Source organism: Podarcis liolepis (assembly GCF_965112155.1).
Source record: "Podarcis liolepis genome assembly, chromosome: 11".
Classification (NCBI taxonomy): Eukaryota; Metazoa; Chordata; class Lepidosauria; order Squamata; family Lacertidae; genus Podarcis; species Podarcis liolepis.
In genome coordinates this window covers 49,696,993-49,720,754 of record NC_139565.1, presented here as the reverse complement: position 1 = coordinate 49,720,754, position 23,762 = coordinate 49,696,993, and the positions used below count along the sequence as shown (strand labels likewise).

Here is a 23,762-nt window from a genome sequence, read left to right as displayed (position 1 = left end):
CAAGTTTCTGAAACATGTGTATTTTTTTTAATCAAATAGAAAGAGGGAAATGTGGACTGGGAAGAAATGAGAGACAAGAGAAAGAACCGGTAATAAATATGTAGAGTGGTTAAACTCCATTGCCTGGTGACAACACTTTGCTCAGTCCCTCTTGGATCTGAGGTTGTACCTGACATTGCCCACAAGCTTTGTAGCTCCTTCCCAAAGTCGTAATGGTTAGAAATTTGAAATAATATCTCTGTGTTGAAGTCCAATTAGAATCACAGAATTGTAGAATTAGAAGGGACCCAACAGGTCATCTAGTCAAACACCCCGCAACCAAGTTTTCATACTTCTGTGGCAAACCGACATGGAACACATGCCACTCTGGGTATCCCTATCTCATTCATCTGAGGGGACGCGTGTGGCGCTGTGGTCTAAACCACTGAGCCTCCTGGGCTTGCTGATCAGAAGGTCACGGTTTGAATCCCTGTGACGCTGTGAGCTCCAGTTGCTCTGTCTCAGATCCTGCCAAGCTAGCAGTTCGAAAGCACACCAGTTTGAGAAGATGAATAGGTACCACTGTGGCGGGAAGGTAAACAGCATTTCCATGCGCTCTGGCATCTGTCACAGTGTCCTAGTGCACCAGTAGCAGTTTAGTCCTGCTGGCCACATGACCCAAAAAGCTGTCTGTGGACAAACACTGGCTTCCTCGGCCTGAAAGCTTGATGAGCGCCGCACCCCATGGTCGCCTTTGACTGGACTTAACCACCCAGGGGTTCTTTACCCACAGCATGTGCAAATGCCTGTGATTAGGTATCTGCATTGGGGTAGGGAGCCTGATCTCGACAGAGGGTCAGATTCTTATTTCCCTCATCCCCTGCAGTTCAGGTTTGACAGCTGGGCGGAAGTATCTGGCTGCCAATCACCCAACATCACAACAGTGTCAGACGAAGATCAAGATTTGAAAGCACCCGTGCAGAGCTTGCAAAGACAACCATATCTCTACCTGTCCCTTACCTGTTGTCACATAAGATGTCACGCATGGGGCAGGTGGGTGTGGTTTGTGCTGGGTCCAATTTGGCCCATGGGTGAGAGGTTTTGCACCCCTGCCCTGTACATATCCTGCAATTGCACAGCTGCACAAATCTTTCACTTAGTTAACTCCATACAGTGGTACCTTGGTTCTCAAACTTAATCCGTTCTGGGAGTCTGTTCGACGTTCGAAAACCAAGGCTTCCTGCACTCAAGTGGAAGCCACGTCGGACGTTCACAAACTGAAACACTTACATCCAGGTTTGCGATGTTCGGAGCCAATTTGTTTGACAACTAAGCCATTTGAGACCCAAGGTACCACTGTATCCCTGTATGTGCCCAGTCACTGCTTGGGACTGCTTGCATGGAAGGAAAATAAATGCGTAAAGCGGACCAGAGTATGCTAGCAAATCCCCATGGAACTTTTTGCCTGGAAATCTTGTCATGCGATTGTGTGAGCCCATGCACCCACAGACATGCAACAGATCAAAACTATGCGCATCCACACTCGAAGCCAAAAGGCCCCATTTCTTCCTCTAGCCTGCTGAATCTTGCCCCTTACTCTCTTGGCTCCTTGAGCTTCTACTTATTCGCTGCACAAAAATCTCCATAGAACGTGACTTGGCTGCACACTTCTCCTCTCAGAGATCTGTTACTCTTATATACATCGGTATCTCATTACAGAGCTGTAAAACCTCCTCCAGCCAAACATAATACCGAGTCTCTGCACATCAGATGTCGATCTCTCTGAAAACGAGGAATTTGGCAGACGCTCCCTGTAGCAAAACAAAAAGTCCTCTCTTTGTGCGATTCCTGAATGCAGCCATCACCCATTCACAAATATTGTGATTGTAGCAGCCATTTATCACAGCCACTTAGGCTGGAGGCAGATGACAGTTGTTACGGCGGCAGAGGCACAAGAGAAGCATCCTCATTGCATGATGGCGCAAACTCAAGACTCTTAAAAAAAACCAAACCATTGCCAAACCTCTTTAACCGAAGTTTAAATGGGACATCAAAGAAACGAGGGTCTGTATCAGGATCAACAGTGACTCTCACATACCTCTTTTGATGCACGTACAAACTATGGTCTCTCTCAAGCTTTAAAATATGGCGCTGTGGGTTAAACCACAGAGCCTAGGACTTGCCGATCAGAAGGTCGGCGGTTCGAATCCCCGCGACGGGGTGAACTCCTGTAGCTCGGTCCCTGCTCCTGCCAACCTAGCAGTTTGAAAGCATGTCAAAGTGCAAGTAGATAAATAGGTACCGCTCTGGTGGGAAGGTAAACGGCGTTTCCGTGCGCTGCTCTGGTTCAACAGAAGCAGCTTAGTCATGCTGGCCACATGACCCAGAAGCTGTACGCCGGCTTCCTCGGCCAATAAAGCGAGATGAGCGCCGCAACCCCAGAGTCGGTCACGACTGGACCTAATGGTCAGGGGTCCCTTTACCTTTACCTTAAGGCTCAAGACAGACTATAGAGTTTTCTACGGGAGTTGAAGGTAGCATAATGAAACCATCATAACGCACACATATTCAGCTGGAACCTGGGTATGTAGATCATCCCACCCAACTCAGTACTGCCTACTCCTGTTTCCCTAACATGAGCACCACAACACCCCCTTTATTTTATGTATATATTTTATTTAAGGCATTTACATGCTGCCTAATTACTTGCCGTTCTAAATGAATTACACCCTTTTAGGAGCCTGTTGATGCCCCCTGCTGCTCCCAATTTTTAATTTTCTTTTAAACTGAGATGTGAGGGGTAAATTGCGCTTCCCAGAATTCTTGGGTAGAGGTGTTTTAGATGTATGGCGTACACATAGCCACCACTTCTTGCTATAATAATAATAATAATAATAAATTTTATTTATATCCCGCCCTCCCCAGCCGAAGCCGGGCTCAGGGCGGCTAACAACAATAAAACAGTATAAAAGTATAACATAAACAACACTCTAAAATCATTCATTGTAAAATTAATTAATTCAGGCCACTGGCAACCATTGGGCCAGAGCTCCGCGAAGATTGCCGAGGGAGGGAGTCAGGCTGTGCCCTGGCCAAAGGCCTGGCGGAACAACTCTGTCTTGCAGGCCCTGCGGAAAGATGTCAAGTCCCGCAGGGCCCTGGTCTCTTGTGACAGAGTGTTCCACCAGATCGGAGCCACAGCCGAAAAAGCCCTGGCTCTAGTTGAGGCCAGCCTAACTTCTCTGTGGCCTGGGACCTTCAAGATGTTTTTATTTGAAGACCGTAAGTTTCTCTGTGGGGCATACCAGGAGAGGCGGTCCCGTAGGTACGAGGGTCCTAGGCCGTATAGGGCTTTAAAGGTTAAAACCAGCACCTTAAATCTGATCCTGTACTCCACCGGGAGCCAGTGCAGCTGGTGTAGCACCGGATGAATGTGATCTCGTAGCGAAGACCCCATAAGGAGTCTCGCCGCGGCATTCTGCACCCGCTGGAGTTTCTGGGTCAGTCTCAAGGGCAGCCCCACGTAGAGCGAGTTACAATAATCCAATCTGGAGGTGACCGTCGCGTGGATCACAGTGGCCAGGTCAGGGCGAGAGAGGTAAGGAGCCAACTGCTTAGCTTGGCGGAGATGGAAAAATGCCGTCTTTGTTATAGCTGCAATCTGCGCCTCCATGGAAAGGGAGGCGTCGAAGATTACACCCAAACTCTTAACAGACGGTGCTGGCACTAATTGCGCCCCCGCAAGAGATGGGAGTTGCCCCCCCAATCCCATATCGCCCCGCCCTAGCCACAGGACCTCTGTCTTCGAAGGATTTAGCTTCAACCGGCTCCCACGTAACCATCCAGCCACAGCTTCCAAACATCTGGTCAGTGTGTCTGGGGCCGAGTCAGGATGGCCATCCATCAACAGATAGAGTTGGGTGTCATCGGCATACTGATGGCAACCCAGCCCAAAACTCCGGACAAGCTGGGCGAGGGGGCGCATAAAGATGTTGAAAAGCATCGGGGAGAGTATCGCACCCTGAGGTACTCCACACACCAAGGAGTGGCGCGATGACAATTCCCCCCCAAGCGCCACCCTCTGTCCCCGACCAGAGAGAAACGAGCGCAGCCATTGAAGGACTGTGCCCTGGATCCCCACGTCGGCAAGGCGGTGGTCCAGAAGTTCGTGATCGACCATGTCGAAAGCTGCTGATAGATCTAGAAGAATCAGCAGCCCCGACCCGCCTCGATCCAGCTGTCTACGAAGATCATCTGTTAGGGCGACCAGAGCCGTCTCGGTCCCATGACCAGTGCGGAAGCCGGACTGGAATGGATCCAAAGCCGTTTATCGTTTTTCAATAAGCAAAAAAGCACATGGCACGTTATAAAATTGTTGTAGATTGCCCTGCATTGGGAAAGACAGAATTGCATGCTGGGATGGCAAAAAACAAAGCTCTGCACAGACAGAAAGCTAGCAGGTGATGCAGAAGCCTGAGCCAGAAACCAGCTCCTTTGATGTCTACTTTTCCAAGAGCAGAGGCAAGGGGATCATACACCTGGTCACATAATCCTCCGCCTTAAGGAGGGAGCCAGGGCATACCTAGAAATTAGATTGGTCCAATTAAAGTGGATTAAAGTGCTCTGCTGTTCTGTTGCAACAATCCATTAATAAACGGACTTTTTGCAGTTAGGAAAGTGACAGGGAAATGCAATGGAAAGTGTGGGGTAAAACAGGAAGATGAATAAGCAAGCAAATCAGGACTACTGCTTAACCTCCCCACAAACATTTCAGAATAAACACAAAATAAAGACTGGATATAGTCTGGTCTTTGTGCAAGTGAATCAGGATAGATGCTCAATGAACGGGTCGTCTGCAGAAGTCTTAAGTGCTGGAATCTAGGAATAGTGATCTGCTGTACCTATTCTGGAAGGAGGCAGTGTAAAATTGCCACTGAATTTCTCCTTGCCCAGATCTTACTCAACTGCAGTCCATAGCTGTCCTTTAAAAGCAGCTGGACTTCTTTAAAGCTTGCATGATCTTACTAGAGAAAATTGAATTTGCAGCTGTGAAGCAACATTTGGAGCATCTAACAGCTGCTTCTGGAAAACAACCGCAACACCCAGTAAGAATGCATATGGGGGCTTCTTTTGAAGTCACCCCACCGAGAATAGCTTGAGATAACGCATTGGCTGCCCCAGACTTCTGACTTCAGAGCAGGGTAAAGAGTTTCGCAGCTTCCTACCCCAACAGCTTTTTGGAATAACTAACCATTCTGAAGGATTGAATCAGCTGGGTTTTAAGGTGCTCTTGGGGGCTTCTCTATCTTATTTGTAGGAAATTGAGTTTAGAAAAAGAGGCAGGGCAGTCTTTTTATTACCTTTAACAAATTCCCCCCACTCCCTTTTCCTTTTACTGATTTTCATAGGACATTTTCCAAGGCACTTTGAAGTTGCTGGCTACAGACCACTGGGAGTTAGCTCAGGAATGTTTCCCAGCCAAAATTCATCCAATTGAAAAAGCAGGATCTTCGTATGTGGCTGTGAGTACTTACTACAGACCCACACAAACAGGATTTATTTACTTCCTACGAATTATTATTAATAATAATAATAATAATATTTCCCCAGCCACTCTGGGCAGCTCCCAATCAAGTGTTAAAAACAATACAGAATTAAATATTAAAAACTTTCCTAAACAGGGCTGCCTTCAGATGTCTTTTAAAAATAGGATAGCTGCTTATTTCCTTGACATCTGATGGGAGGGCGTTCCACAGGGCGGATGCCACTACCGGGAAGGCCCTCTGTCTGGTTCCCTGTAACCTCACTTCTCGCAATGAGGGAACCGCCAGAAGGCCCTCGGCGCTGGATCTTAGTGTCCAGGCTGAACGATGGGGTGGAGACGCTCCTTCAGGTATACTGGACCGAGGCCATTTAGGGCTTTAAAGGTCAGCACCAACACTTTGAATTGTGCTCGGAAACGTACTGGGAGCCAATGCAGATCTCTCAGGACCGGTGTTATGTGGTCCCGGCGGCCACTCCCAGTCCCCAGTCTAGCTGCTGCATTCTGGGTTAATTGCAGTTTCCGGGTCACCTTCAAAGGTAGAGCGCATTGCAGTAATCCAAGCAGGAGATAACTACAGCATGCACCACTCTGGCGCAGTGGACCAACATCAGCTGATGACATGGCTCTCCAAATCTCTTTTCTGATGAGAGCAGCTTTTGCATCTCATTTGGAAACCAAGGACCCAGAATCTGGAGGAAGAATGGGGAGGCACACAATGCCAGATGCTTGAAGTCCAGTGTGAAGTTTCCACAGTCTGTGTTGATTTGGGGAGCCATGTCATCAGCTGGTGTTGGTCCACTGTGCTTTATTAAGTCCAGGGTCAACGCAGCCGTCTACCAGGAGATTTTGGAGCACTTCATGCTTCCTTCCGCAGACGAGCTTTATGGGGATGCTGACTTCATTTTCCAGCAGGACTTTGGCACCTGCCCACACTGCCAAAAGTACCAAAACCTGGTTCAATGCCCATGGGATTACTGTGCTTGATTGATCAGCAAACTCGCCTGACCTGAACCCCATAGAGAATCTATGGGGCATTGCCAAGAGAAAGATGAGAGACATGAGACTGAGCAATGCAGAAGAGCTGAAGGCTGCTATTGAAGCATCCTGGTCTTCCATAACACCTCAGCAGTGCCACAGACTGATAGCATCCATGCCACGCCACATTGAGGCAGTAATTGATGCAAAGGGGCCCAAACCAAGTACTGAATGCATATGCATGCTTCGACTTCTCAGAGGTCCAATATTGCCCTATTTGCAATCCTTGTTTTGCTGATTTCATTTAATATTCTAACTTTCTGAGATTGTTAATTTGGGGTTTTCATCAGCTGTACGCCATGATCATCACAATTATAACAAATAAAGGCTTGACATATCTCGCTTTGCATGACATGAGTCTATCTCATATATTAGTTTCACCTTTTAAGTTGAATTACTGAAATAAATGAACTTTTCCACGATATTCTAATTTTCCGAGTTTCACCCGTATATAATAATACCAAATAATATTAGGAACTCCAATCCTCCTTTTGTGTAGCCTTGATATATCAAGTTGGCAGTGAATGACTCTTTCTGTCTTATTTATCCAGACATCTTTGTTATAAACTAAAAATCCCTTTCCTGATAGGGAAAGGGCTCCAACCCCCTGCCCTGACAATCCATTTGACTTTTATCAATTTGAGTGTCCTTTTCCACGGTATCATTTCTGAGATGTTTGGTTCCTGGTGACCATATCAGAAGGAACTCTGAAGCAGCTCTGATGATGCCGCAGTTTAAAGGGCAAGATTCCAAAGGAATTTAGCCCACCTCTGAACCAATGGCGAAAACCGTTTCAGCTCACTTAATCACACTTATCTCAGGGTCACTGGCCGATGGCTCTGAAACCAGGAAGTTGTAACTTTCTAAATAAATATTTGTACTAAAAGAGCACAGAAGAATGTCTAAAAGAGCACAGAAGGATCTTGGGAGAGTGTGCGGCTTTCTCCTGCCGGATTCATGGCATGCGTAAGAAAAGCAACTCATTGGGAGTTGGCCTGACAGTAATTCCCGAGATTCTCAGTTTCATTCATATACTGAGAAGGCAGCACTCCTTCCACATTTTTGCACAATAACTGTCACCCTGGCACTGGGTGATAGAGGGTCTTTAATTTGCCCCCCTCCCTTATCAGCCAGACAGAGGCCTAAGCAAAGCACAAATTTCATCTAGCACAAATTGCCCATCATTAAAGATGGATGATTAGTGCTTAACTTCCACTCCACTTACTGCCAAGCTCAACACAGCTCCAAGGGAGGAAGGAGAGCAACGATGTGCCCGGACCAGCCAATTTAACTCAATTTACTACCAACAGACACGCAAGGTGGGGTTCACTGCCTGCACTGCGTTCTTCGGTTTGTCACGGCGAGACGGGAGTTAAAAGGTGCAGAAAACCAACAGCTCTTGTCATCAGATCTCTGTTGCATTAATTTGTGCTACTTGGGGTCCACTGAGCTGATTTTGGGGCACATCGATGGTCAAAAGGGAAAGAAGCAGAACTTTCAATCTACAAATGCTTCCCCTTAAACCTTGTCTTTAAAAGTCACTACTTGCCATAGGCGAGTGGCTATCTGCAAGCCTGAGTCATGGGAACATGAGAAGTGTCCTTAGACCAAGTCAAACTATTGGTCCATCCAGCTCATTACTGCCTATTTTGGGGATGGGGAACTTTTTTCTTCCCCACCTACTATTTCCAGACGTTGTTGTTGTTGTTGTTGTTATTTTGTATCCTGACCCCGCCCATCTGACTGGGTTGCCCCAGCCACTCTGTGCAGCTTCCAACATACATATATAAAAACATAATAAAACCTTAAACCTTAAAAAGCTTTTCTGTTCAGGTCTGCCTTAAGATGTCTTCTCAAGGTTATATAGTTACTCATCTCCTTGACATCTGATGGGAGAGCATTCCACAGGGTGGGTGCCACTACCGAGAAGGCCCTCTGCCTGGTTGTCTTAAGAAGTTGTCTCTCCCGGCAAAGGATACTAGGACATCCAAATCCTTTAGGCCAGGAATGGAGAATCTTAGTGTGCTCAATTATGGCCCTCTAGGCCACTCTGTCTGGGTTTGAGACTCTCCCCAGCCACACACCCTCCCAGTCCACACCTGTCACCAACTTTGCTTTGCACACTTCCTTGAGTGCTTCTGCCAGACTGGAATATGACCTGCAACTAGGGCTGGGTGATAGCTGGTTTCCAAAACGGCAATATGTCACCAGCTAAACATTGTTGTATACCAATATATTGTAATGTGTAAAATAAGGATGGAACTATGTAGAGGCGAACAGTAGGGGTGGGCGATATCTGGTTTTCAGATTCATGGTATGTCACCAGCTAACCATCACAATATACTGATCTATCACAATGTCTGCATGTGAGAGTGAGCTATCACAGATCAAACACACCATGCAGAGAACTTATAAAACAATGCTTGAAGTCAGCTGCCTGTAATCTAAGTGTTCCATAACCAATGAAATGAACTGGTGTACATTCATGAATGGGTAAGGCTATAGCTCAGCGGGGAAAGCAGTGTTCAATGCTGGCATAGAAGCAAAAGATGACTTATGCCAAGTCCTTCTAGCACAAAACTGTCTCTTCACTGCCTGGCAGAGGCTCTTCAGAGTATCAGGCAGGGGTCTCATCCAGCCCTACCTAGAAATGCCAGCGATTGAACCTGCAACCTTCTTCACGCAAAGCAGATTCTCCACTGCTGAGATTTGCCCCACCCCCAAGAGCAAGAGGGTCTCTTCTCTGCTGCATGTGAACCAATCCTGGAAATCAGACCAGACCAAGAAATGTGAAAAGTTATCTTGCAGTTTTTGTTCTGCACATTCACAAGGTGCAAAAACTTGGCGAATTTATATTTCGAACCTGCAAAATAAGACGGCAAGCACACAGCCAATCTGTGGGAAAGCACAGTGGCGTTTTAACACAGTTTGTCTTGCTGGGCATAATGGAGCATTTCAAAACTAATTGAAACCACAATTAAAGCCATACAGGGAGCCCATGGCAGAAACAGGATTACTGAAAATTATTCCCCGGCTCACAGCACCTGCTCAATATACCAGACCTCAGCACTTTAAGAAAAACACAGAGAGAGAAAGAGAGAGAGGGACACACAACTAAGTCTTATTTCAAGCTATGATGTTGAGATTTATTGCTTGTTTTTGTTGATCAAGAGTTAACTCCAACTTTGAATGGTGTGATTTAGTGACACCTTGCTCTTTGACAATAGGCTAAGAACACTTCTACAATTCCCTACATTGTGGGTGAGGAATACGTGACTCTCCATATGTTGCTGGACTTCAGCTCCCATCATCCCAGGCTGATGGGAGTCGCAGCCCTAACAACATCTGGTGGGACACGGGTTCCCCATTCCTGCCCCACATCATGTTCAACCAAGAAGACATGCTACAAATGCAACTGAATGCTGATGAATATGGGTCGGCAACCTCACACATGGATGGCATTAATTAAGCACACAAGAAGGGGCCTAGCTCATGTTTCTCATGCACAAGGTCCCAGGCTCAGTCCTTGCCATCTCAGGTAGACCTCTGCTGGCCACACCTTGGAGAGCTGCTAAAGGAACGCAATTCAAGCCACCCGGCCAAAGCCAAGCAGGAAATCTGGGCGAAATCACCTGGGGAACCCAATGTCTGCTACGTTGAGTTCCATGGTGGAAGGAAGGTGGGAAATAAACAATAAAATATTACTGGGAATAATTGGGAAAGTTATTTAACTCTGCATAAGGCGGGTGGCACTGTGGGTTAAACCACAGAGCCTAGGGCTTGCCAATCGGAAAGTCGGCGGTTCAAATCCCCACGACAGGGTGAGCTCCTGTTGTTCGGTCCCTGCTCCTGCCAACCAAGCAGTTCAAAAGCACGTCAAAGTTCAAGTAGATAAATAGGTACCACTCCGGCAGGAAGGTAAACGCCGTTTCCATGTGCTGCTCTGGTTCGCCAGAAGCAGCTTAGTCATGCTGGCCACATGACCCGGAAGCTGTACGTTGGCTCCCTTGGTCAATAAAGCAAGATGAGTGCCGCAACCCCAGAGTCGTCCACGACTGGACCTAATGGTCAGGGGTCCCTTTACCTTTAAGGCACTTTATGTATTCATGTGAATTTTGCGAGGAGACCCTAAAGACCCAAAAAGACATGCAGACCTGCTCTTTGCTGAGCAGGGAGTCAAAGATGGAGTTCTGCCATGTGCAACAAGGGTGTGCACTTGAGAGATAAAGAGGAATGGGGCAGGGGGTTGGGTAGAAAGTGCCAACAGAGAGAGTAGAATAATACCACCGACTAGGTCTAAGGCCATCATTCTCTGTCTTTTAATGTCCTTTCAAAAAGGGAATCCTTTATTAATACATATTTGATGAGATACTATTGACCGGTGCACAACAGAGATAGATGCTAATTGGTCTTCTTGCAATGTGTTTACTTATTCATTCATTCACAAGAACGGCACGCACACCGATATAATTTGGGCATTTGTCTTTGCCAAGACCATTCCAAAAATAAAGGCTCTGAGTGTGGAAAGTCATTTGCCAAAAGCTGCTGCCATGGGAAAGACGCGGTTGAGCAATCTAATATTTAACAGTCCCAGCTGCCTTTTATTTCAAAGCCATATTTTAGTTATTAGTATCATTTGCAATCTTTCCCGCCCACCCGCCCCCTCTCACAGTCCCAAGACCCTGCCAAAATGCAGTACTAAGCAGATATTTTGCATGTGCATTAAAAAAAAGTTTATTTTAACCGCGTCTATTCTCCGTAAATACAAGGTGATCCCTTAAAATGTATAACCTGCAAACTCCACACAAATCAAAAGTCTGGTTAAAAAAGACCTCCCTACAAGAACTTTTACCCCATCTATTGTGTGTGTGTTTGTGTACATATGACATCTCACACACAGAGTGCAACTTGCAATACACATTTGATTATAGCAATCTGCTTACAATTCAGCACAAAGTATCCTTTTCCTATATTAAAAAAAACTTTCCTATTTCTCCTTGCTATAGAGAATTATTTTGGGACTAGATTTTTTTTAAAAAAAACTTTTCATGCTGGCACACAGGATGCCTTAACATTTTGCTGATTTCGATTCTGAAACATTTTCCTCCTGATGAAGTGTTTAGTGGTTTTGGACAGAACCCTGTTTGCCTCGGGCCAGAACCTAATCTCAGGCGAAATCGTAAACAATGTTTTGCCCAGAACCCCATCCAGTTTTGCATTGGAGCTGAAAGCTCCAAAAGCAAAACCACACTGGAAATCAAAGCACCGATAAATTGGTGTTAGTCCTAGATTAGCTGTGTTTCCTCCCCACACTCTCCCCCACCCATACGCTGTTAAGCCGGGGCTGTTATCGGCTTGTTGCACTGTCTCTGCTGACTTTTCACCTTGCCGCTGCTGAATGCAGTCGGAGTTCTAATATACCTTCCAGATTTAATCAAGACAGATTAATTCTGATTGCAAACAGAAGTCGCAACAGGAGGGAAAACCGCAAAGGATAAGCAGCAGCAGCAGGTAAGTATACCTGCGGCATTATGTGACAAGGAAAGTTAACCCGAGCAACCTTCTGAAGAGCCCGATTTAAAAATAACCAGCTGCAAATGGGAGCTTTCACAAGATATACTTCAAGCCATAAAGCAAAAATTATGTTTCATCAGCACCTTTAAAAAGAAAACAGAGGAAAGCACAGCTGGCGTTTGAACTGGCTTTTTTGCTACATAACTTTTCAGCCTCTGGATACATCCAACCAAGCCCTTTTCTGGAGCAGACCCAAACACACGCCTGATTATTTGCAATTCTTACGGTATGTTGCACATACCTCTTTTCCTTCTAAATCCCCTTCATGGGTTTTCCTCCTCCTCCTCCTCTTCCGTGATAGCCTCGTCTTCCCTGGAATTCCTGTAAGGAGCAGCTGGCGTCTCTCTCTCTGGGTTAATCCACGAGTGGGTGGTTTAGCAATCCCATGAGTCTGTTAATTAGTTTAATCGCTTGCTGGCACCCAAGACGAGAGGCCACTTGAACACCCGAGGAGGGAGGGCGATCCAGCTGCTGCTGCGGCTGCTACTGCTGTGTCCGCCTCTGCCCAAGAAGCACTCCCCCTCCAAAAAAAAGACAGGGCTTGTTTACCCTAAAAAAACAGAAAGCAGCAGCAAACCCTTCTGGAGCAGTTCCGTTACATGAGTTTCCAGAAGGTTGGGAGAGCTTACTGCCCTCCTCCTCGCTGCCTCTGGCTACGGGAGCACGAATAGTCTTCCGTGCATTCCTGATGCTGCTCTGTCAGTTGCAATGTGCTCAGCTGTCAAAGCTGCCCAAATCGGACCTCCCCAAAAAACATGCACAGAAAACCTCACCAAAACTCAAAACCCACAGAAACACAAGGGGTAGCCAGCCAAACAATGAGAGCCTTCAGGTTAGCCAGGCAGGTGAATCTAACATTATTTTCTCAGGTTGCCAGTTGGTGGGACGAACGGGGGTGACAGCATCCAAAGCGAAACAGAAAGAGAGAAGGGGTTTCAGCTGCACAGCGAAGCCCAGAGATCTTCTCCGCTGCGAAAATAAAAACAAAATCCAATCTTACCCTGCCACTAACTGGTTATTTCAGGCATGATCAACTCTCTGCTCCCTTCCCCCTGCCATGGAGAGTCTTGGAATTAACCTACGGGGCGAGAAGTCAGGAAACGGGTTGAAAGAGACCCTGGAATTCAATTGTAGTAAAATACGTCCCTCCCTCAACCCCGCTGGCTCAGAGAGTCTGATCTGACTGTACAGCTCAAGCATTTCCTTTCCACCTTCTTTCGCACAGGGTTCCCCCCCCCTCCGTTCAGGCTAACTTCAATCAGCGAGGTCCTTCCCCGGGGAGAAGCGCAGCCCCCCCTTTCCCCACACGTTCAAGCGTCCAGCTGCAAAGCGATTAGGAAGCATGACCCAGGCAGCTAAGCTGTTTATATCACTTCTCCAGAGGGCTTCCTGTCTTGAATTAATGGGAACACTAAGTTGCCCACCCCCCCCAAAAAAGAGCAGTCGGTGGTGGTGCTATCAAACAGGGAGAGGGAAATTATCCTGCATTTTTTTGAGGGACAGCCATCTGGTCACTGGGGGCAAAACAACCTGAACATCAAAAGTTTGCGATGGATAAACTCGGACAGGAGGGGGGAAAAAAGGTTTCCCCACTCTTACATGAAGAGCAAACGAAGGCTGCAAACCATCACACCATTTGCTCAAAAGTAGCCCCACTGGCTTTCACAGAAGGATGACCCCCAAAGGAAGTGGTTTGAGGACTGCAGCCAAAGAACGCTTGTCTAAAACCACCAGCAACTGTAAAGAATTTCTGCATTAAAGCTCTCACGTTTTCTCTAGGTGAACATGAATTCCGCAGGTGGGTGGCTGTTGAGTACTGAGACACAAAGTCATGTTTCTGACCTCTTGTGGTCGTTCAAGACTGACCCCCCAGGCAATTCTTATCACAGGTGTTCCTGGCATGCTGTTTTGTTAAAGTCACATTGCCCCAATCTGCCAATATTTTTTCTGTGTTTTAAGGTTCTTACCGTGGTTTATGTTGTAAAGCATGCTCTTCCCTTTTGGCAAAGGGTGGGATATAAATTTCTTAATACAAACTCCATTATTAAACAAAGAATGCAAGCATTAGCCCTCCCTCCCCCTCCCTTGCTATTTGGCAAGCGTCCCTCAAATACCTGGCATGGCTCATTTTTTAAGTTACCTGAAAATTCAAGGGAGGGGCTCACAACATCCCTGACAAAGGAAGAACCCCATTTCCTCCCCCACCACATTCCTGTTCAGCCCTGCTTGGCTTGACGTGGTGGTAGCTATTCTACTCCCTTGTTGATGTCTCGCTCCCAGCCGCCAACTCAAGTCCGCCTTAAAATTATGAACAATGTTGTTGTTGTTGTTTAGTCGTTTAGCCGTGTCCGACTCTTCGTGACCCCATGGACCAGAGCACGCCAGGCACTCCTGTCTTCCACTGCCTCCCGCAGTTTGGTCAAACTCATGCTGGTAGCTTCGAGAACACTGTCCCACCATCTCGTCCTCTGTCGTCCCCTTCTCCTTGTGCCCTCCATCTTTCCCAACATCAGGGTCTTTTCCAGGGGGTCTTCTCTTCTCATGAGGTGGCCAAAGTCTTGGAGCCTAAGCTTCAGGATCTGTCCTTCCAGTGAGCACTCAGGGCTGATTTCCTTCAGAATGGATAGGTTTGATCTTCTTGCAGTCCATGGGACTCTCAAGAGTCTCCTCCAGCACCATAATTCAAAAGCATCAATTCTTTGGCAATCAGCCTTCTTTGTGGTCCAGCTCCCACTGTTATGAAAGCTTTCACTGTTATCATCCTATTATGCACAATAGGATCTGATGATTCTGTCAGTGAACCGATGGTTTCCCCAAGTATATCAGCCTATGTTCCGTACTATTGTACATGAAACTTAAAACCCCTTCATAGAGAAAGAGTTTTCCCTTTCTGCCATTATGTCAGGTGCCAGCATCCATCTGTCTCAGGAGACAATGGAAGAGTGTGCATTTGGGGCTGAAGTCAAGCTGTCGGAAGGTTGCAGCGACTGCTGTGGCTGCAGAGACCGATACAGGAGAGACATGTTTTATTGCAGCTGGGGCAGATGAAGGCATCTGGTTGTGCTGCTGCACTGTATCTTCTCTCTGTGCTCCTCCCAGTGGCCATTTTTCTTCTGGCCACAGCTATGGATACACGACTTGACTGCCTGTCTGCTAAAACTGGGAAGACAAACCATCCAACAACCTTCCAATGAAAGCAGAGGCACATGAAGCGAAACAGCAGCTCTTCATAGCGTGGAAATGAGTAAGTGGCCTCAGAAAGGTGTTTCCCAGGGAGCCCTGAGGCAGCTGGAGAATCCTTCTTCAAATCAAACTTCTCTCTACCGCTTGCTGTGCACCCTGCTTGCTTTTACAGTTAAATACCACAAATGCTCAGCGTTGCGCCAATCTACCATTAACCATGGTCCATCATTCAAAACTCACAGTGTACGGTAGCCAGGTTGACTGAGTTTGCATCTGAGCAGAACAGCTGGTGCTCCAGCAGCCAAAGAGACATATTTTGGTAGATATGCTCCTTTACAGAGTGCACACCAGCAACTGTCACATACAGTGAGAAAACAGGTACCGTATCTATTCAATCAGCGCAGGTAGAGGAGATAATAAAGTTGCAGCGCAGCGTTTTGAAAACCATTAGAGACTAATGAGCATGTATGCACAAGCCCAGGGTGATCCCAGCACCCCACCATTCATTCTTCAAATGCCAGAGATTCCAGTCCCACCCACCTCCAAACCCTTGCTTGCAGCCATGGGTGGGAAGACTGTGTCCGTAATAAAGACCATCGTCTCTCTGGCTGCCAGCTTCAAGCAACTACTGTGGTGGCACACTTGGGCTTCACATAAATATGGTAATGCAATCGATCTCTGCACAAAAAAACTTACTTTATTTACTAGCCCATGCCTCCCGCCCAGCCCCCCCATATAACCAGGGTTGCTGGTCCTACCCGGGCCTCCCCTGCCACTCTGGGTGGCTTCCAACAGGATATTAAAAACAAAAAAAATCCCTAAACAAGGCTGCCTTCAGATATCTTCTAAAAGTCAGATAGTTGTTTCTTTCTTAGACATCTAGTGGGAGGGCATTCCACAGGGCGGGCACCACTACCGAGAAGGCCCTCTGCCTGCCCGAGGGAATCAGTCAACTGTGTGTGCAACTATATAGCAAAACTGGCCAATATTTGAATTTTGCACCAATATGATATGAGCATTAGATGCTGAATGTCACTGTCTGGATGTCATGAGTGACCTAGAACTTTCACGTCGCACGACGCACGACAATCAACGGGTTGACTACGTATTGGCTGCCACAAACCACAGGTCAGAGCCGCAGTTGGGTCCCCTTGTTCCAAATGTGTTAAGGCCAGCCCTTTCTATTTCCTGCCACATAAGATAAAGTAGAGACCCATTCACGGCAACATTTTGCAATGTTTATCCTAGTACATGAAGCCCATTTTCCATAAACACTGTTTCCACATGGTTTTGATTACCGAGATAACTTGAACCAAAACAAAATATTTTGAAATTTGACAGGATTTCAAATTTGAAACTCCTGATTTCAAATTTGACGACTTTAACCTTACCAACAGTCTCTTTTATCATTCAGGTGTGTGCATGCAATAGCAGCCTCCCCCAAACTGGTGTGCACCACATGTCTTGCACTCCTCCCAAGCAGCATGGCCAATGGTTAGAGATGATTAGAGCCCTGGTTCAAAACATTTGGAAGGCAACAGGCTGGGGAAGCCTAAGCCAAGAGGAGTCAACGTAGTGCCTTCTAGATGATGTTGGAATATAATTCCCATGAACCCCAACCAACATGGGCAATGGTCATGGATGATGGGAATTGTACTCCGACAACATCTAGAGGCTGCCATATTGGATACCCCTGGATGAACCTGTCCATTATCAGATGCTTCAAGAATTCCAGCGATAGTTAAAAATATCATAGTTTGCTAGCTATCAGATACCAAAATGTATTGTGTGTCAGCTATTAAATACTGCCAAATATAACTAATTAATTACTATGTGATAACCAGCACAGACTTCAAATATCATGGGATTGAAAAGATTGGTGTTAAATTTCAAACTTTCGATATCCAGATTTGTAGCGAACAATTTTCAGGAGAATTAATGGGGGTGGGATTCATATCGGCTCTCCAGCTGATCAGGCAACTCTCTTGACACATGGAGATATGGTATGCTCTCAGCCCATCATTATTTAAACATGGAAATGGAGCACAAGGAAACTGCTCGCTTGCATCAGGCCTGACAGAGCGCCGCATTTTATTTCCCATTTAGAGCAGTCCCTCGATAGCCATACGAAACAGAAAACGTTAATTCAAGGAAAATATAAATAAGCTTCAGAACTGGAATGTGTCGTGGAGGGGAAGGAGGAGGGGGGCGTGATGTACAAAACATTCCCACAGTGCAACATAAATAATGCATTGTTGTGTGCGCATTCTTTGAAAGATCTAATGCCAATAAATGGCTGAAGAGAAACAGGCACATAGGAACACTTCCGTTTATCTGGACCCCACTACCCAAAAGTATGTGACCCATGTGCTCCGATGGGAAGGAACCACAGCTCCATCTTGCAGCACATTCTCTGCATGAAGAAGATCCTGGCTCAATCAGAGGGATCTCGCCTTAAAAGCAATCTCAAGCACCAGGGCTAGAAAAGACCCTTGCCTGAAATCACACAGAGAGGTCAGCAGCTGCTGTAGTATAATACTGGAACGCATGCGGATATCCTATACCATCAATCCATCTAAATCAGTATTATCAGCCACCAGGGTTTTCCAAATTTCAGTCTCCAACTGCTGTTGGACTACAACTCCCATCACACCCAGCTAGCAGGACCAGCGGTCAGGGATGATGGGAACTGTAGCCCAAAAACAGATGAAGCCCCAACCCAAGTTTGGGAAACCCTGGTTTTACACTGAGTGGCATAAGGACATAAGGAGAGCCTTTTAGGTGGATCAGGCCAACGGCACATCTAGTCCATTGTCATGCTCTCACAGTGGCCAAAAAGATGCCTATGGGAAGCCCCAAAGCGTGACAGCAACCGGCTCACCTGTGTCACCTGGTAACTGGTATTCAGAGACATGCTGAGCTAACCATCAGACTCTGCATAAAGCAGGTTCAAATCTACTTTGCCCCTATTTGATTTAGGAAGTTGGGCTTTAGATTTGGGGGTTTTATCTGCAGTGGTCCTAAGCAGGCTGAGGTACATGATAGGCAGGGTTGGGAAAGGGCTTTTGCAGTGGTGGCTCCTTGCATGTGGAAATCTCTCCCTGCTGAGGTCTGCCTGGCCTCATCTCTATAGCTCCAGGCAGTTGGCCAAGATGCATCCTTTTCAGAGGGCATTTGGAGGAGAAGAGACCCAGCTGCTGCTACTGTTATTGTCAGTCAATGATCTATTGTTGTGAGTTTACAACAGTATCTCTTAATGGATTTTACGTATTCTTATTTACATGTTTTTATTTGTAAACCACCCCCTGTAGCCTGTGGGAAGGGTGGTATTTAAACCATCTAAATAAATAAGGAACCCCGTCAGTTTTACAGCTCGGGATTATTCAGGTGCAGCACACAGGAGCCTGGGAAGCCCAGCCAGATGGGTGGGGTATAAATAATAAATAATAAATTATTATTATTATTATTATTATTATTATTATTATTATTATACTTGCAATCCTAGGGAGTAATTGGAAATAAGTGTCACTGAATTTGGTGAGGCTTCTGAGAAAGCATATGATAAGATTGTATGGTAACACTCTTGATAAAACCTCCATCCCGCTGGAATCTGCGTGGATTGTTATGTGCTGTTCCTTTGAACTTGCCCACCTGGGCTTCTGGCAGTGATGCTACAGGAGCTGAAGAAGAGGAGGATGGATCAGGGAGGGACCATTTGGAAGGAGTGTGTGTGTGGTTGTTTTTACACTGAACAAAATGGGTTGTAGCAGGATGGGGAAGAAAGAGATGTTAGAGCACGAAAGGTCACTCTGGTAAAAGACTTTTCTTGCAGCTTCATAAAAACATTCCGCCTTCCCACTCCTGGCTATGCTAATCTGCTGCGTCTGTCAAGTATCATAAACTCAGACAGTTCAGACATCTACTGTGAAAAAATATTGCCGGAAGAATCAAGCAGAGTTTCAAATGGCACCCAGGAAATGGACACGAACGAGCACATTGCTCAGCACAGAAGAAGAGGGACCAGACAAATGTTACAAGTGTCCAAGAAGACCCGAGTTGACTTGATTCCCAACATGCTTATTTACAAAGTTTGAATACCTTGAGGAGAAGTTATATTTGAAATGTGTTGGGAATAAAGTTCATGTACTCAGGTGGTCTATTTCCATGGTTCCTGTTCTGAGAACCATAGCTCTGAGAAGGGGATAGTGGTTTCCTAACAACTCTCAACACCCTTAACAAACTACAGTTCCCAGGTTTCTCCATGAATGCTGAAATGGTTTAAAAGAGGTTTAAATGCAAGGTGAGGAAGTGGCCTAAGTCATGTGAGGACCTGTTTAGCCTGGGGAAAGAAAATTAAGGTGAGGCATGATAGCTGTCTTCAAATATCTGAAAGGCCCTCAAGCAGAAGATGGACCAAACTTGCTCTCCGTTGGCCCAGAGGGTGGGAATAGAGACAATAGGCAGAGACTGCTGGGAAACAGATTTCAGCAAAAGCTCCTAATGGTAAGAGCTTTCTGGCAGTGGTACCTCCTGCCTCAAGAGGCAGTGGACTCTCCTTTGCTGGAGATAAATATCTGGACAACCATTTGTCAGGGATGATGATGTAGCTGCACCCTGCAATGCAGATCCAGCCTTGAGCAGGGCACTGGGCTGGATGACTCCCAAAGGTCCTTTTATAGGTGGGTTATAAACCCTTTAAATAAAAATAAAATGGCCACGTATTATAAATAACATGGATGAACATATATGGTACAGGCCTGCTTTGGGCAGGGCACTGAGCATTCTAGGAGAAGACTTCAGGGTCACCCAATGAAACTTATTTATAGTCAGTGCAGATGTACAGAAAAAGAAAGTCCTTATTTATTATCTAACGGGATTCATTACCCTTAGAAGTGGCGATGGCCGTTATTTAAATGACTTTTTTTTTTTAAGGACAAATTTGTGGAGGAAATATTAGTTTACTAGCTAACGGAAACAGCGCCCCTCTGAATACCAGGTGCTGGAGACAAGCAACAGGGGACGGCTATTCATGTCTCCTGATGAGATTCCAGGGGCCTCTCACTGACCATAGGAGGAAAAAACCACCAGTCTACTTGGATCCTTGGCATGATCAGTAATGGAATTCTCGTGACATTTTCATTCAGAGGCGGTAAACAGGAGTCATTAAATGGGCACATCTGAAGTTTCTCTGCACAGATGTTTGCATCACTTGAAAACAACTCAGTAAAACCCAGACTTCTGTTTATACGTAATTGCCCTGTGTTAATATTGAGGGCCGATTCCCACGCACTGTATCAGCATGTATATGCATGCGGTGCATTTGTTAGTGTCCGACCATGAAAGACACATTTTGAATGCAGAAGATGTGCACACGCATTAGGGGACCTTTAGCCCAAGGATGGAAAAACTGTTGATCTCCAGATGTTGTTGGGCTACATCTCCGCCATCACCCCTAACCATTGGCCATGCTGGCCATGCTTCCTGCATTGCAGGGGGTTGGACTAGATGGCCCTCAGGGTCCCTTCCAACTCCACAATTCTATGGTTCTGTCTCCCATGTTGTATAAAGTGGAATGGACACCATATGGGATGGAATCCAAGCCATATAGAATGGACACCAACCATTACTCAGCCAAACAGGTTTACACACACAACCCCAATAAACATTACCTCAAAATAAGCAGCTCTTGCTTTCTTCTTCTTTCTTGCTACATAAAATACTCATTTGCTTCCAAAGTGAAGAAAGTGTTTCTTCAACGCTCAGTTTGTCCCCGATATTATTTCTGCAACTGTTTTGTTCAGCCAAAGGCGGTACGTTGAATGTTTTCTTCCCTTGTCTGGTACAAAGGTTATCGTTACAGAAAATAACCTAAGGACATGTATAATCCTGAGAGATTTCAGCACAAAAACTATTTTTAACTCTGGTTCTGTTTAATGTTCAGAGTAACACAAGAAGCACGTATAACCAGAGGGGACAGTGTTATCAAAAGGTTGTGTTTCCTTTCTCTTCACAAAAATAAAAGCAGCAATTTATGAACCTCCTCAGAGCACACAAACATACTACTCTCTGCCTTAGATTTCAAAACACTAAAATTTGCTTTAATTTGAGCAAATCTGGCAAGCACATGAGCTTACTTTCCCTAATGGTAGCCCAAGTAGGCTTCTGGTCATTGGTGGTAAAACGACATGTGAGAAAATGTTTTGCTTACATTACAAATGCAAAGTGTCGCGTACATGGCAGAAAACGTCTAGCATTTCTGTGTTGTTCTGATGACGGGACCTTGATGTCTCCAGCTTCTTAGTTACTGAACGTGCACCAGGCGGTTGCAAATGGGTCTCCTTCATCTTTGAATATAAAGCCACTCGTTTCTGAATTCAAGCAGAGGGAAATTTCCCCATCACTAGTCACAGGTAAGTCACATCAGGGGTGCTGCAGGGATACCCTCACTATAAACACAGGTATGCCCTACAGATCAGTAGTGGCTGGTGTAGTGAGAGAGAGCACGTCCTCCCCAACATCAACATCGCTACAACCACCTGGATTGGGCAGGGCATGGGCAGAATCAGGGCTGTGCAGCAGTCACACTGGCAAGAGAACCAAATTGGTTCCACCAACCTTACGGCCACCTTGGCCCACCCTAGCTGACCTACCCAGGGGAGCTGCAGCAATGTCAATGTTGGGAGTACAGATGGGATAGAAAAGCAACCTACTTCATATAGCTATGGATGTAGGGATGCAGGTGGTGCCATGGTCAAAACCACTGAGCCTCTTGGGCTTCCTGATCAGAAGGTCGCGGTTCAAATCCCCATGACAGCGTGAGTTCCCATTGCTCTGTCCCAGCTCCTGCCAACCTAGCAGTTTGAAAGCACACCAGTGCAAGTAGATAAATAGGTACTGCTGTGGCGGGAAGGTAAGCGGTGTTTCCATGCGCTCTGGTTTCCATCACGGTGTTCCGTTGCGTCAGAAGTGGTTTAGTCATGCTGGCCACATGACCCAGAAAGCTGTCTGTGGACAAACGCCGGCTCCCTTGGCCTGAAAGCGAGATGAGCGCCACAACCCCATAGTCGCCTTTGACTGGACTTAACCGTCCAGCGGTCCTATAACTTTTACCTTTTTTTAGACATAGAGCTATACGAAGCCGATTGCTTTACTATCTCATCCAGGCAATTTCCACTGCATTTTCATGCACCAGCAAACACATGTCCAAAACGTGCCATAAGCCTGCCACTTATTAATGTTTCAAGAATCCAGGCTTAAATCATAGATGAGGATTTTCTTCCTGGATTTTCCCTTGATCACTTTCTCCAGTCAGGAGTCTGGGCATTCTTTCAGACGTCGAATTTAATGTTGCGAGCACAGATGGCGTCTCCATTAACTCCCCACCCCCACCCCCCAAAGACTTTTCTTCACCCTTTCCAACTTCACTGCCGTCTTCAACGGGAACCTGCCCTTTCCCTTTTTCACAGGCAGTGACACAAAACTAGGTTCTTGGGTCCAAGGCTGTAGGCCAGGCTCACGTAATTCTGCTAAAGTAATCAAAAAGATACACAGTTGGGGTTTATTTTCATGGAGTCAGTGTGTTAGGCGCTACCAGATGATAGCGCTGACCAGTCATCGCTTTTCTGATTTTTGCTGCAGGTGGAATAGCCAAATACCTTCTCCACATGACAGGAAGCACTGTGGACTTATTCATACATAGGAGTCAACTCCTAGGGGCCGAGGTCCCTTCGACCCCCCCCAATAAAATATGTGAGGTGGCTGGGGCCCCCCCAAAAGTTGATAGGAAGTTCTCTGTGTTATAATAATAATAATTTATTATTTATACCCCGCCCATCTGGCTGGGTTTGTTGGGCAGCTTCCAACAAAACACTAAAATACAACAACCTATTAAACATTAAAAGCTTCCCTAAACAGGGCTGCCTTCAGATGTCTTCTAGAAGTTTGGTAGTTATTTTTTTCTTTGACATCTGGTGGGAGGGCGTTCCACAGGGCGGGTGCCACTACCGAGAAGGCCCTCTGCCTGGTTCCATGTAACTTGGCTTCTCGCAGCGAGGGAACTGCCAGAAGGCCTTCAGCGCTGGACCTCAGTGTCCGAGCAGAACGATGGAGGTGGAGATGCTCCTTCAGGTATACTGGACCGAGGCCATTTAGGGCTTTATGTTGGGTTACAACTGAGCCAATTCACCCATAAAAGTTTTCACATGGTGCTGCTGTTGCACATATCCCAGCCCAAAGCCTTCTCATTGTGTTTGTTTATCTTGCTGTCCAGACCCTTTTTCATTCTTAGTTCCACAGTTTTACAAAAGGGCCTCTTTGAAACTTGCGCAGAACGACACTCCAGAATAGACGCTTAAACAAAATATAAAAATATAACCAAATAGGATAACATTTCATCCGCGCTAATACATTTTCCTTTGTTGCCGTGCTTATTTTTTCATGAGAAGAA

General features: G+C 46.2%; 1 protein-coding gene across 7 annotated transcripts in view; it reads right to left on the bottom strand.

Moving 5' to 3' along the window:
* The window catches only part of PDZD2 (PDZ domain containing 2), a 241,109-nt gene that overhangs the window by 134,874 nt on the left and 82,473 nt on the right, over window positions 1-23,762 (bottom strand). Inside the window, exon 1 of one of the 7 annotated variants that reach the window (XM_083465647.1) lies at window positions 12,375-13,263. The exons of 5 other annotated variants lie outside the window; for them this stretch is intronic. The gene's annotated coding sequence lies outside the window, so the exon portion shown is untranslated. Of the gene's footprint in view, window positions 1-12,374; window positions 13,264-23,762 lie in introns of those variants that run through there. One more of the 7 variants, XM_083465646.1, reaches the window with a different exon arrangement.